The sequence below is a fragment of the Salmo salar genome, unplaced genomic scaffold (genome assembly GCF_905237065.1).
Source record: "Salmo salar unplaced genomic scaffold, Ssal_v3.1, whole genome shotgun sequence".
NCBI lineage: Eukaryota > Metazoa > Chordata > Actinopteri > Salmoniformes > Salmonidae > Salmo > Salmo salar.
Genome location: NW_025547553.1, coordinates 1 through 11,366, shown reverse-complemented (window position 1 = coordinate 11,366; position 11,366 = coordinate 1). Strand labels below are relative to the sequence as shown.

Genomic DNA, 11,366 nt, shown 5'->3' with positions numbered 1-11,366 from the left:
TGACAGACTGACTAGTACCACATGGACAGACTGACTAGTACCACATGGTCAGACTGACTAGTACCACATGGACAGACTGACTACCACCACATGGACAGACTGACTACCACCACATGGACAGACTGACTACCACCACATGGACAGACTGACTAGTACCACATGGACAGACTGACTACTACCACATGGACAGACTGACTACTACCACATGGACAGACTGACTACTACCACATGGACAGACTGACTACTATCACATGGACAGACTGACTAGTACCACATGGACAGACTGACTACCACCACATGGACAGACTGACTACCACCACATGGACAGACTGACTACCACCACATGGACAGACTGACTACCACCACATGGACAGACTGACTAGTACCACATGGACAGACTGACTAGTACCACATGGACAGACTGACTAGTACCACTTTGACAGACTGACTAGTACCACATGGACAGACTGACTAGTACCACATGGACAGACTGACTAGTACCACATGGACAGACTGACTACTACCACATGGACAGACTGACTACTACCACATGGACAGACTGACTACTATCACATGGACAGACTGACTAGTACCACATGGACAGACTGACTACCACCACATGGACAGACTGACTACCACCACATGGACAGACTGACTACCACCACATGGACAGACTGACTACCACCACATGGACAGACTGACTAGTACCACATGGACAGACTGACTAGTACCACATGGACAGACTGACTAGTACCACTTTGACAGACTGACTAGTACCACATGGACAGACTGACTAGTACCACATGGACAGACTGACTAGTACCACATGGACAGACTGACTAGTACCACATGGACAGACTGACTAGTACCACATGGACAGACTGACTAGTACCACATGGACAGACTGACTAGTACCACATGGACAGACTGACTAGTACCACATGGACAGACTGACTACCACCACATGGACAGACTGACAACTATCACATGGACAGACAGACTACTACCACATGGACAGACAGACTACTACCACATGGACAGACTGACTAGTACCACATGGACAGACTGACTAGTACCACATGGACAGACTGACTAGTACCACATGGACAGACTGACAGACTGACTAGTACCACATGGACAGACTGACTAGTACCACATGGACAGACTGACTAGTACCACATGGACAGACTGACAGACTGACTAGTACCACATGGACAGACTGACTAGTACCACATGGACAGACTGACTAGTACCACATGGACAGACTGACTAGTACCACATGGACAGACTGACAGACTGACTAGTACCACATGGACAGACTGACAGACTGACTAGTACCACATGGACAGACTGACAGACTGACTAGTACCACATGGACAGACTGACTAGTACCACATGGACAGACTGACTAGTACCACATGGACAGACTGACAGACTGACTAGTACCACATGGACAGACTGACAGACTGACTAGTACCACATGGACAGACTGACAGACTGACTAGTACCACATGGACAGACTGACTAGTACCACATGGACAGACTGACAGACTGACTAGTACCACATGGACAGACTGACTAGTACCACATGGACAGACTGACTAGTACCACATGGACAGACTGACTAGTACCACATGGACAGACTGACAGACTGACTAGTACCACATGGACAGACTGACAGACTGACTAGTACCACATGGACAGACTGACAGACTGACTAGTACCACATGGACAGACTGACTAGTACCACATGGACAGACTGACTAGTACCACATGGACAGACTGACAGACTGACTAGTACCACATGGACAGACTGACAGACTGACTAGTACCACATGGACAGACTGACAGACTGACTAGTACCACATGGACAGACTGACTAGTACCACATGGACAGACTGACTAGTACCACATGGACAGACTGACAGACTGACTAGTACCACATGGACAGACTGACAGACTGACTAGTACCACATGGACAGACTGACTAGTACCACATGGACAGACTGACTAGTACCACATGGACAGACTGACAGACTGACTAGTACCACATGGACAGACTGACAGACTGACTAGTACCACATGGACAGACTGACTAGTACCACATGGACAGACTGACTAGTACCACATGGACAGACTGACTAGTACCACATGGACAGACTGACAGACTGACTAGTACCACATGGACAGACTGACAGACTGACTAGTACCACATGGACAGACTGACTAGTACCACATGGACAGACTGACTAGTACCACATGGACAGACTGACTAGTACCACATGGACAGACTGACTAGTACCACATGGACAGACTGACTAGTACCACATGGACAGACTGACAGACTGACTAGTACCACATGGACAGAGTGACAGACTGACTAGTACCACATGGACAGACTGACTAGTACCACATGGACAGACTGACTAGTACCACATGGACAGACTGACAGACTGACTAGTACCACATGGACAGACTGACAGACTGACTAGTACCACATGGACAGACTGACTAGTACCACATGGACAGACTGACTAGTACCACATGGACAGACTGACTAGTACCACATGGACAGACTGACAGACTGACTAGTACCACATGGACAGACTGACTAGTACCACATGGACAGACTGACTAGTACCACATGGACAGACTGACTAGTACCACATGGACAGACTGACAGACTGACTAGTACCACATGGACAGACTGACAGACTGACTAGTACCACATGGACAGACTGACTAGTACCACATGGACAGACTGACTACCACCACATGGACAGACTGACTACCACCACATGGACAGACTGACTAGTACCACATGGACAGACTGACTAGTACCACATGGACAGACTGACTAGTACCACATGGACAGACTGACTAGTACCACATGGACAGACTGACTAGTACCACATGGACAGACTGACTAGTACCACATGGACAGACTGACTAGTACCACATGGACAGACTGACTAGTACCACATGGACAGATTGACTACTACCACATGGACAGACTGACTACTACCACATGGTCAGACTGACTACTACCACATGGACAGACTGACTACTACCACATGGACAGACTGACTACTACCACATGGACAGACTGACTACTATTACATGGACAGACTGACTAGTACCACATGGACAGATTGACTACTACCACATGGACAGACTGACTACTACCACATGGACAGACTGACTACTACCACATGGTCAGACTGACTACTACCACATGGACAGACTGACTACTACCACATGGACAGACTGACTACTACCACATGGACAGACTGACTACTATTACATGGACAGACTGACTAGTACCACATGGACAGACTGACTAGTACCACATGGACAGACTGACTAGTACCACATGGACAGACAGACAACTATCACATGGACAGACAGACTACTATCACATGGACAGACTGACTAGTACCACATGGACAGACTGACTAGTACCACATGTTCAGACTGACTACTACCACATGGTCAGACTGACTACTACCACATGGACAGACTGACTACTACCACATGGACAGACTGACTACTATCACATGGACAGACTGACTAGTACCACATGGACAGACTGACTAGTACCACATGGACAGACTGACTAGTACCACATGGACAGAATGACTAGTACCACATGGACAGACAGACTACTATCACATGGACAGACTGACTAGTACCACATGGACAGACTGACTAGTACCACATGTTCAGACTGACTAGTACCACATGTTCAGACTGACTACTACCACATGGACAGACTGACTACTACCACATGGACAGACTGACTACTACCACATGGACAGACTGACTAGTACCACATGGACAGACTGACTAGTACCACATGGACAGACTGACTAGTACCACATGGACAGACTGACTAGTACCACATGTTCAGACTGACTACTACCACATGGTCAGACTGACTACTACCACATGGACAGACTGACTACTACCACATGGACAGACTGACTACTACCACATGGACAGACTGAGTAGTACCACATGGACAGACTGACTAGTACCACATGGACAGACTGACTAGTACCACATGGACAGACTGACTACCACCACATGGACAGACTGACTACCACCACATGGACAGACTGACTAGTACCACATGGACAGACTGACTAGTACCACATGGACAGACTGACTAGTACCACATGGACAGACTGACTAGTACCACATGGACAGACTTCATTCGTGTGTTTGTGGGGAGCATGCTGTTTATTTAGTCAGGCATTGCCCACATTATTCTGACATATTTTAGAATGTTAATTATGTGAACATCAATGCATAATGCCATTGGGTAGTTAAATAAAATACACATTATTGTTAGTGGTAGGCTAATGCATATGTTTTTAGCATACATTTTGGGGGGATTTTTTATCCTATAGGCTATTACAACAATTAACCTTAAAATGTCGGTCCTTGAAAATTACAATCAAGTGCTTGAAAAGTCCTTAAGTCCTTGAATTTGACTTGCCAATGTCTATATGAACTCTGTGACTTGCTCAGCCAGCAAATGAAAGATAAAATAATCTGCTATTTAAATTATGCACGCATCATTCAGTTTCCTGTCATATCGTCAGATCTTATCCCCTGGACAGTAAATTTCAGTTGGAGCTGGCCCAGTCTGCCACTGGTAAATTATACTTGAATGTTGAACCCTGTGTGTGCGGTGCACGTTGGTCCTATATGTCTACCACTTTGTGTAGCCGTTAGCGATGCTAATGTATTCAGGTAGACGGAAAGACAATTAAAAAATATCCTATGCCTACCTGGCAGAATCGTGATTATTTGCATCAATGCATTGGCCATTTTGTTTTGAAAACTCCCCATCACAACTGCACTACAGAAACACTGCTAGACAAACAAGGCTGTCTGGCTGGTGGCACTAGAATTAAAGGGTAACTACACACAAACATTCAGATTTCCCCAGATTTCCCCTGATGTGGTTTCAACATTGTTGTGGAATTAGAACATTCAATTATGTTTTTCTATTGAAAAGTGTGATTTTGAGTGAGAGAACCTGAAAATAATGGGGAAATCAGACCTCCCCACGTTTTTGTTTTGTTGTCGTGGTATCTCTTTTCTTTGCTGTTACAGTAAATAAATCTAAATCAATGTAAGAACACAGGGGAATGCTAATTTAACAGATGGCTAGTCATTATTAGCCTGGTTATATTATGGGACACAGGCCAGGTCATTATAAATTATCACATTTAACTGAGGGAACATGTGGTTACTATCACTGTTGTGTTTGTCTCACCTAGCTACCTTAAGATGGATGCATTAACAAGTTGCTCTGGATAGTGACCATACTATTCCCTTAAAGCCACACAGTGTAAAATACATGGGTCATGTAAACAATAGAGCACATGCATCACATGCTAAGAGCACTTGACTGGAAGTCTCTCTGGATAAGAGCGTCTGCTAAATGATTAAAATTACAAATGTAAGTGGAGATTTCATTCAGGTTTCCCTGTTTAACCACTTTGTTTGTCTTTGGCAGAAGAGAGACCCGACTCAGAGGAACCAGACACGTCTGAACCAGCGAGACGACACCACTGTTCACAGTGTGGAAAGAGTTATACCCGTTTATGGAGCCTGAAAAACCATAAGAGAACACATGCAGGGAAGAAGCCTTATCATTGCTCTCAGTGTGGAAAGAGTTTTACACGGTTAGGGAGCCTTGAAATACATAAAAGAATACACACAGGAGACAAGCCTTACCAATGCTTCCAGTGTGGAAAGAGATTTATCCAGTCAACACATTTGAACGAGCATAAGAGAATACACACAGGGGAAAAACCATTCCAATGCTCTCAGTGTGGAAGGACATTTTCCCGATCAGGGGACCTGAAATCCCATGAAAGAATTCACACAGGGGAAAAGCCTTATCACTGTTCCCATTGTAAAAGTCGTTTTAGCTGGTCAGGGCAACTGAATGAGCATGAGAGAACACACACAGGAGTGAAGCCTTACCACTGCTCCCAGTGTGGAAAGAGTTTTACACGGTTGGGGTCCCTTAAATCACATAAGATATATACACACACACAGAAGACAAGCCCTATCACTACTCCCAGTGTGAAAATAAGTATTTATCATTAGGGGACATGAAAAAGCATGAGAGAAAACACTCTGTAGAGAGGCCTTTCCAATGCTCTCAGTGTGGAATGGGATTTATCCAGTCATGGCATCTGAAAGCGCACAAGAGAATACACACGAGAGAAGCCATTCCAATGCTTGCAGTGTGGAAAGAGTTATACCCAGTAAGGGAATTTAGAAACGCATGACATGACACACAAAATGGCGAAATGTAGATTTCCGCCTAAATAGACATACAAAAGTAACTGCTATTCATGTGGAATTACATGAATCTGACATCCAAACACTTTGTATATTTGGAAAGAAGACATCTGGGAGATTATGCGGAAATTATCAGAAGATAGATAGGAGTTACATAGTTCAGAATTCACAAGATCAAGCACACACAAAATACACATTTTATTTTTTTTGGCCACCTGCGCAAGAGATCCATGGAGGGCATTACTTCACCAGTTCTCCGACCATGTATTACTATTATGTGATTAGCCTAGTTGGTGTTGTAATGTTAACTCCCATGAGAGGAATTATGGTGTTATTTTTCTATCATTGTAAATTGTGTATAGAGATTGAGCTGACATGTATTATTTAATGTATATTGTTTATTGGATTTACATTGCAATAATGCTCTCTTTCATCCTGTTTCCCTCTGTACACAGACCACTTGTATACTCTGGTTCATCATTAAAACTCCTACTGTAGACTGATCTTCTGTGCCTGTTATCACTCTTTGACCGGGTGCTCAAAGCCTCTCAAAGCACATGGCTACTTAGAAACCTCTTAAGGATGGGCCCCCCTTTTTTAAATTATCACCTAAAATGACATACCCAAATCTAACTGCCTGTAGCTCAGGCCCTGAAGTAAGGATATGCATTTTTTTGGTACCATTTGAAACACTTTGAAGTTTGTGGAAATGTAACAGGAATGTAGGAGAATATAACACATTTTATCTGGTAAAACATAATACAAATACCATCTTTGAAATGCAAGAGAAAGGCCATTCCAGCCCAGGTGCAATTTAGATATTGGCCACTAGATGGCAGCAGCTTATGTGCAAAGTTTTAGTCTGATCCAATGAACCATTGCATTTCTGTTAAAAATGTTGTATCAAGACTGCCAAAATGTGCTTAGTTTGTTTATTAATAACTTTTCATGTTCAAAACTGTGCACTCTCCTCAAACAATAGCATCATATTATTTCACTGTAATAGCTACTGTAAATTGGACAGTGCCGTTAGATTAACAAGAAAGCTTTCTGACACTATCAGATATGTCTATGTCCTGGGAAATGTTCTTGTTACTTACAACCTCATGCTAATCGCATTAGCCTACGTTAAATCAACCGTCCCGCAGGGTACCCACCAATCCTGAAGTTAATATGCATATGTGGTGATAGGGCGCCTGGAGCATTGATTGATTGGTGTTACACCATCAAGAGCAGTTTGAAGAAAGTGCATCTGGGCCACTGACCTGTGGACAGAAATGTCTATTCTTGCAAAAGGTAAGCTATTCATGCCTTATATTGTTTTACCTATGTGTTATAGCTACTGCTGTTGAAAAAAACATTAGCTCTACAAAGAATTTGAGTTTTCACTGGATGTATTGATAAGTCATGTTTGATTTGTATATGTATATTTTAATGTCTATAAAATATTTTTTACAGGTTCATCACGATCCTGTCTGTCTTTGCTATACAGTCATTTTATTGAACTATGTAAATAAAATGTTCATGTGCTCATAAAACATGCATTTTGCTTGGGAACGGACCGATGTTAGCCTGGTGTCCTGCCTCAGGACTGCTTACCATGGGTTAACCTACCAGTAGTCTTATAGACTACAGACAATATAGCTCTGAGGGTCCTCAACACACACAAGCCTCTACACCGCGCTCAAGGTCTCGGTCCAGGTAGAGGGGAACAGGGAACTATTTACAATAAAAACATCCGACCACCTTCACCTCGCCCCTTAGTGTCCTTCATTTCCACCAGCCACTGGGCCACGGTCTTACCCCCCCAGCAACAGAGCCCCGTCTCCCGCCGCTTCGGCAACCCGCATTTGGAGCAGACGTACTGCTCGTATTGCCGTTTCTTCCCGGCTGTCCCCTCCTCTTTGTCCTCCGCCAAGCAGTTGTCCTTGGCACTGGAGGAGGTAAAGAGGAGCCCCTCTGTTGTCCTTGGGCTTGCAGGGTTTGGGAGGGGCCAGAAAGTGCGGGGGTTGTTGCTCCAGGTGGGCTGGCAGAATGGGAAGGCCGTCCTTGCTGGGTGGTCTGGCGTGGGACCGGGGGAGGGCGGCGTAGGGAAAGGGAAGAGTGCCTGGATTCCCTCCCGCTAGTAGTGGAGGGGCTGGGCGGTGACACTGGGGGCAGGAGCGAGCCCCAATCCCTGCTGCAGCACTATCCTCGCCCTCTCCTTCTGACGCCAGGAGTAGCTGAAACAGGGAGAGAAAACAAACACATTATTTTTATTTCTTTGCCAACTAAGCACAATTCCCTCATATATTCACCGGGTATCATCAATGTCTGTCAGAAAAATATTTCAGATCATCAATTTCTGTCAGAAAAATATTTTATAGCCAATGCTAACTTGCCTGCACACAACATGCGGCACACTATACTATAGCTACAGTAGCTAGCGATCTACAGACGTTAAATTACACAGTTCGGTTAGCCCCTGAAATCAAACAATTCAGTTGGCTAGACGTGTTATAGTCATATTTCATCACATTTATAGTCATTGATGTTAACCTGTTGGGGGTAGGGGGCAGTATTTGCACGGCCGGATAAAAAACGTAATCTGGTTATTACTACTGCCCAGAAACTAGAATATGAAGGTCAGTTTGAACCCTGTTTGACCCCAACCATGACCAGAACCATCAGAGGGGTTGTGTTCTATATATGAGGGCCTCTCTTAGGTTTGTATTGTGCTTGCTTTGGCAGCACATATACTAAAATTGGATCGATACAGAGAAGATTAGCATGGCCCCTGCGAAAGGATGACACGCAAATCCGTGAAGCGCTCCTTATTTTCCTCACACTTATTTTCGAGACACAGAGCAATTGGAACCAAACAGAGAAGATTGGCCGGTAGTGATGGGGGGAAATCAATTGCCAATTCTTCTCAGTCTAAGGAGGAGGGGAAATGCTGGGTGAGAGATAGACATTCGTGAAGCGGTCCTTATTGGGGAGTGAGACAAGCTTGCAGTCTTAGGCCAACTTTATTCAAAATTTTTAAATTAATTGGGGAGTTAGGCAAGGTTGCAGACTGAGTTCACCTTTTTTCAAAATGTACAAATTAATTGGGGAGCGAGACAAGGTTGCACTCTGAGTCCATCTTTACTCAATATATACAAATGAATTGGAGAGGGAGACAGGGTTTCAATCTTAGTCCAGCTCTATTAAACATAACAAACTTGAATGTCACAACATTTTAAACAGACATCAAAGTTAGTCTCTCTCTCTCTCTCTCTCTCTCTCTCTCTCTCTCTCTTCTACTAATTGGGGAGTTAGTTATAAGTATCTTTTGCCAGGCCATGTTGCAGAAAATGGGGGAAGGGTGGGAAGTGGTCGGGGCAGAGGAACAAAGACTTGGGGAGGAGCAACTTAAAGCAGCAGGTGAGGGGTTAGAGACCAAGAGCCCTGAATCATAAAAGGCTTAGGGTAGTTTTTGAGAGTCTGAAGGTCAGTTTGAACCCTGTTTGACCCCAACCATGACCAGAACCATCAGAGGGGTTGTGTTCTATATATGAGGGCCTCTCTTAGGTTTGTATTGTGCTTGCTTTGGCAGCACATATACTAAAATTGGATCGATACAGAGAAGATTAGCATGGCCCCTGCGAAAGGATGACACGCAAATCCGTGAAGCGCTCCTTATTTTCCTCACACTTATTTTCGAGACACAGAGCAATTGGAACCAAACAGAGAAGATTGGCCGGTAGTGATGGGGGAAATCAATTGCCAATTCTTCTCAGTCTAAGGAGGTGGGGAAATGCTGGGTGAGAGATAGAAACTCGTGAAGCGGTCCTTATTGGGGAGTGAGACAAGGTTGCACTCTGAGTCCAACTTTACTCAATATATACAAATGAATTGGAGAGGGAGACAGGGTTTCAATCTTAGTCCAGCTCTATTAAACATAACAAACTTGAATGTCACAACATTTTAAACAGACATCAAAGTTAGTCTCTCTCTCTCTCTCTCTCTCTCTCTCTCTCTCTCTCTCTCTCTCTCTCTCTCTCTCTCTCTCTCTCTCTCTCTCTCTCTCTCTCTCTCTCTCTCTCTCTCTCTCTCTCTCTCTCCTCTACTAATTGGGGAGTTAGTTATAAGTATCTTTTGCCAGACCATGTTGCAGAAAATGGGGGAAGGGTGGGAAGTGGTCGGGGCAGAGGAACAAAGACTTGGGGAGGAGCAACTTAAAGCAGCAGGTGAGGGGTTAGAGACCAAGAGCCCTGAATCATAAAAGGCTTAGGGTAGTTTTTGAGAGTCTGAAGGTCAGTTTGAACCCTGTTTGACCCCAACCATGACCAGAACCATCAGAGGGGTTGTGTTCTATATATGAGGGCCTCTCTTAGGTTTGTATTGTCCTTGCTTTGGCAGCACATATACTAAAATTGGATCGATACAGAGAAGATTAGCATGGCCCCTGCGAAAGGATGACACGCAAATCCGTGAAGCGCTCCTTATTTTCCTCACACTTATTTTCAAGACACAGAGCAATTGGAACCAAACAGAGAAGATTGGCCGGTAGTGATGGGGGAAATCAATTGCCAATTCTTCTCAGTCTAAGGAGGTGGGGAAATGCTGGGTGAGAGATATAAATTCGTGAAGCGGTCCTTATTGGGGAGTGAGACAAGCTTGCAGTCTTAAGCCAACTTTATTCAAAATTTTTAAATTAATTGGGGAGTTAGGCAAGGTTGCAGACTGAGTTCACCTTTTTTCAAAATGTACAAATTAATTGGGGAGCGAGACAAGGTTGCACTCTGAGTCCAACTTTACTCAATATATACAAATGAATTGGAGAGGGAGACAGGGTTTCAATCTTAGTCCAGCTCTATTAAACATAACAAACTTGAATGTCACAACATTTTAAACAGACATCAAAGTTATTCTCTCTCTCTCTCTCTCTCTCTCTCTCTCTCTCTACTAATTGGGGAGTTAGTTATAAGTATCTTTTGCCAGGCCATGTTGCTGAAAATGGGGGAAGGGTGGGAAGTGTTCGGGGCAGAGGAACAATAACTTGGGGAGGAGCAACT

The 11,366-nt window shown here is 44.3% G+C and overlaps 3 non-coding genes across 3 annotated transcripts; all 3 read left to right on the top strand.

Moving 5' to 3' along the window:
- The first annotated feature begins 9,041 nt into the window (after positions 1-9,041).
- On the top strand, positions 9,042-9,148 carry LOC123731955 (U6 spliceosomal RNA). Its single transcript, XR_006762938.1, has one exon. It is a non-coding gene; the product is annotated as a U6 spliceosomal RNA (small nuclear RNA).
- A 740-nt stretch (positions 9,149-9,888) lies between these two features.
- Positions 9,889-9,995, top strand: LOC123731954 (U6 spliceosomal RNA). Its single transcript, XR_006762937.1, has one exon. It is a non-coding gene; the product is annotated as a U6 spliceosomal RNA (small nuclear RNA).
- A 703-nt stretch (positions 9,996-10,698) lies between these two features.
- LOC123731956 (U6 spliceosomal RNA) lies at positions 10,699-10,801 on the top strand. The gene has a single exon (XR_006762939.1). It is a non-coding gene; the product is annotated as a U6 spliceosomal RNA (small nuclear RNA).
- Positions 10,802-11,366: the final 565 nt, after the last annotated feature.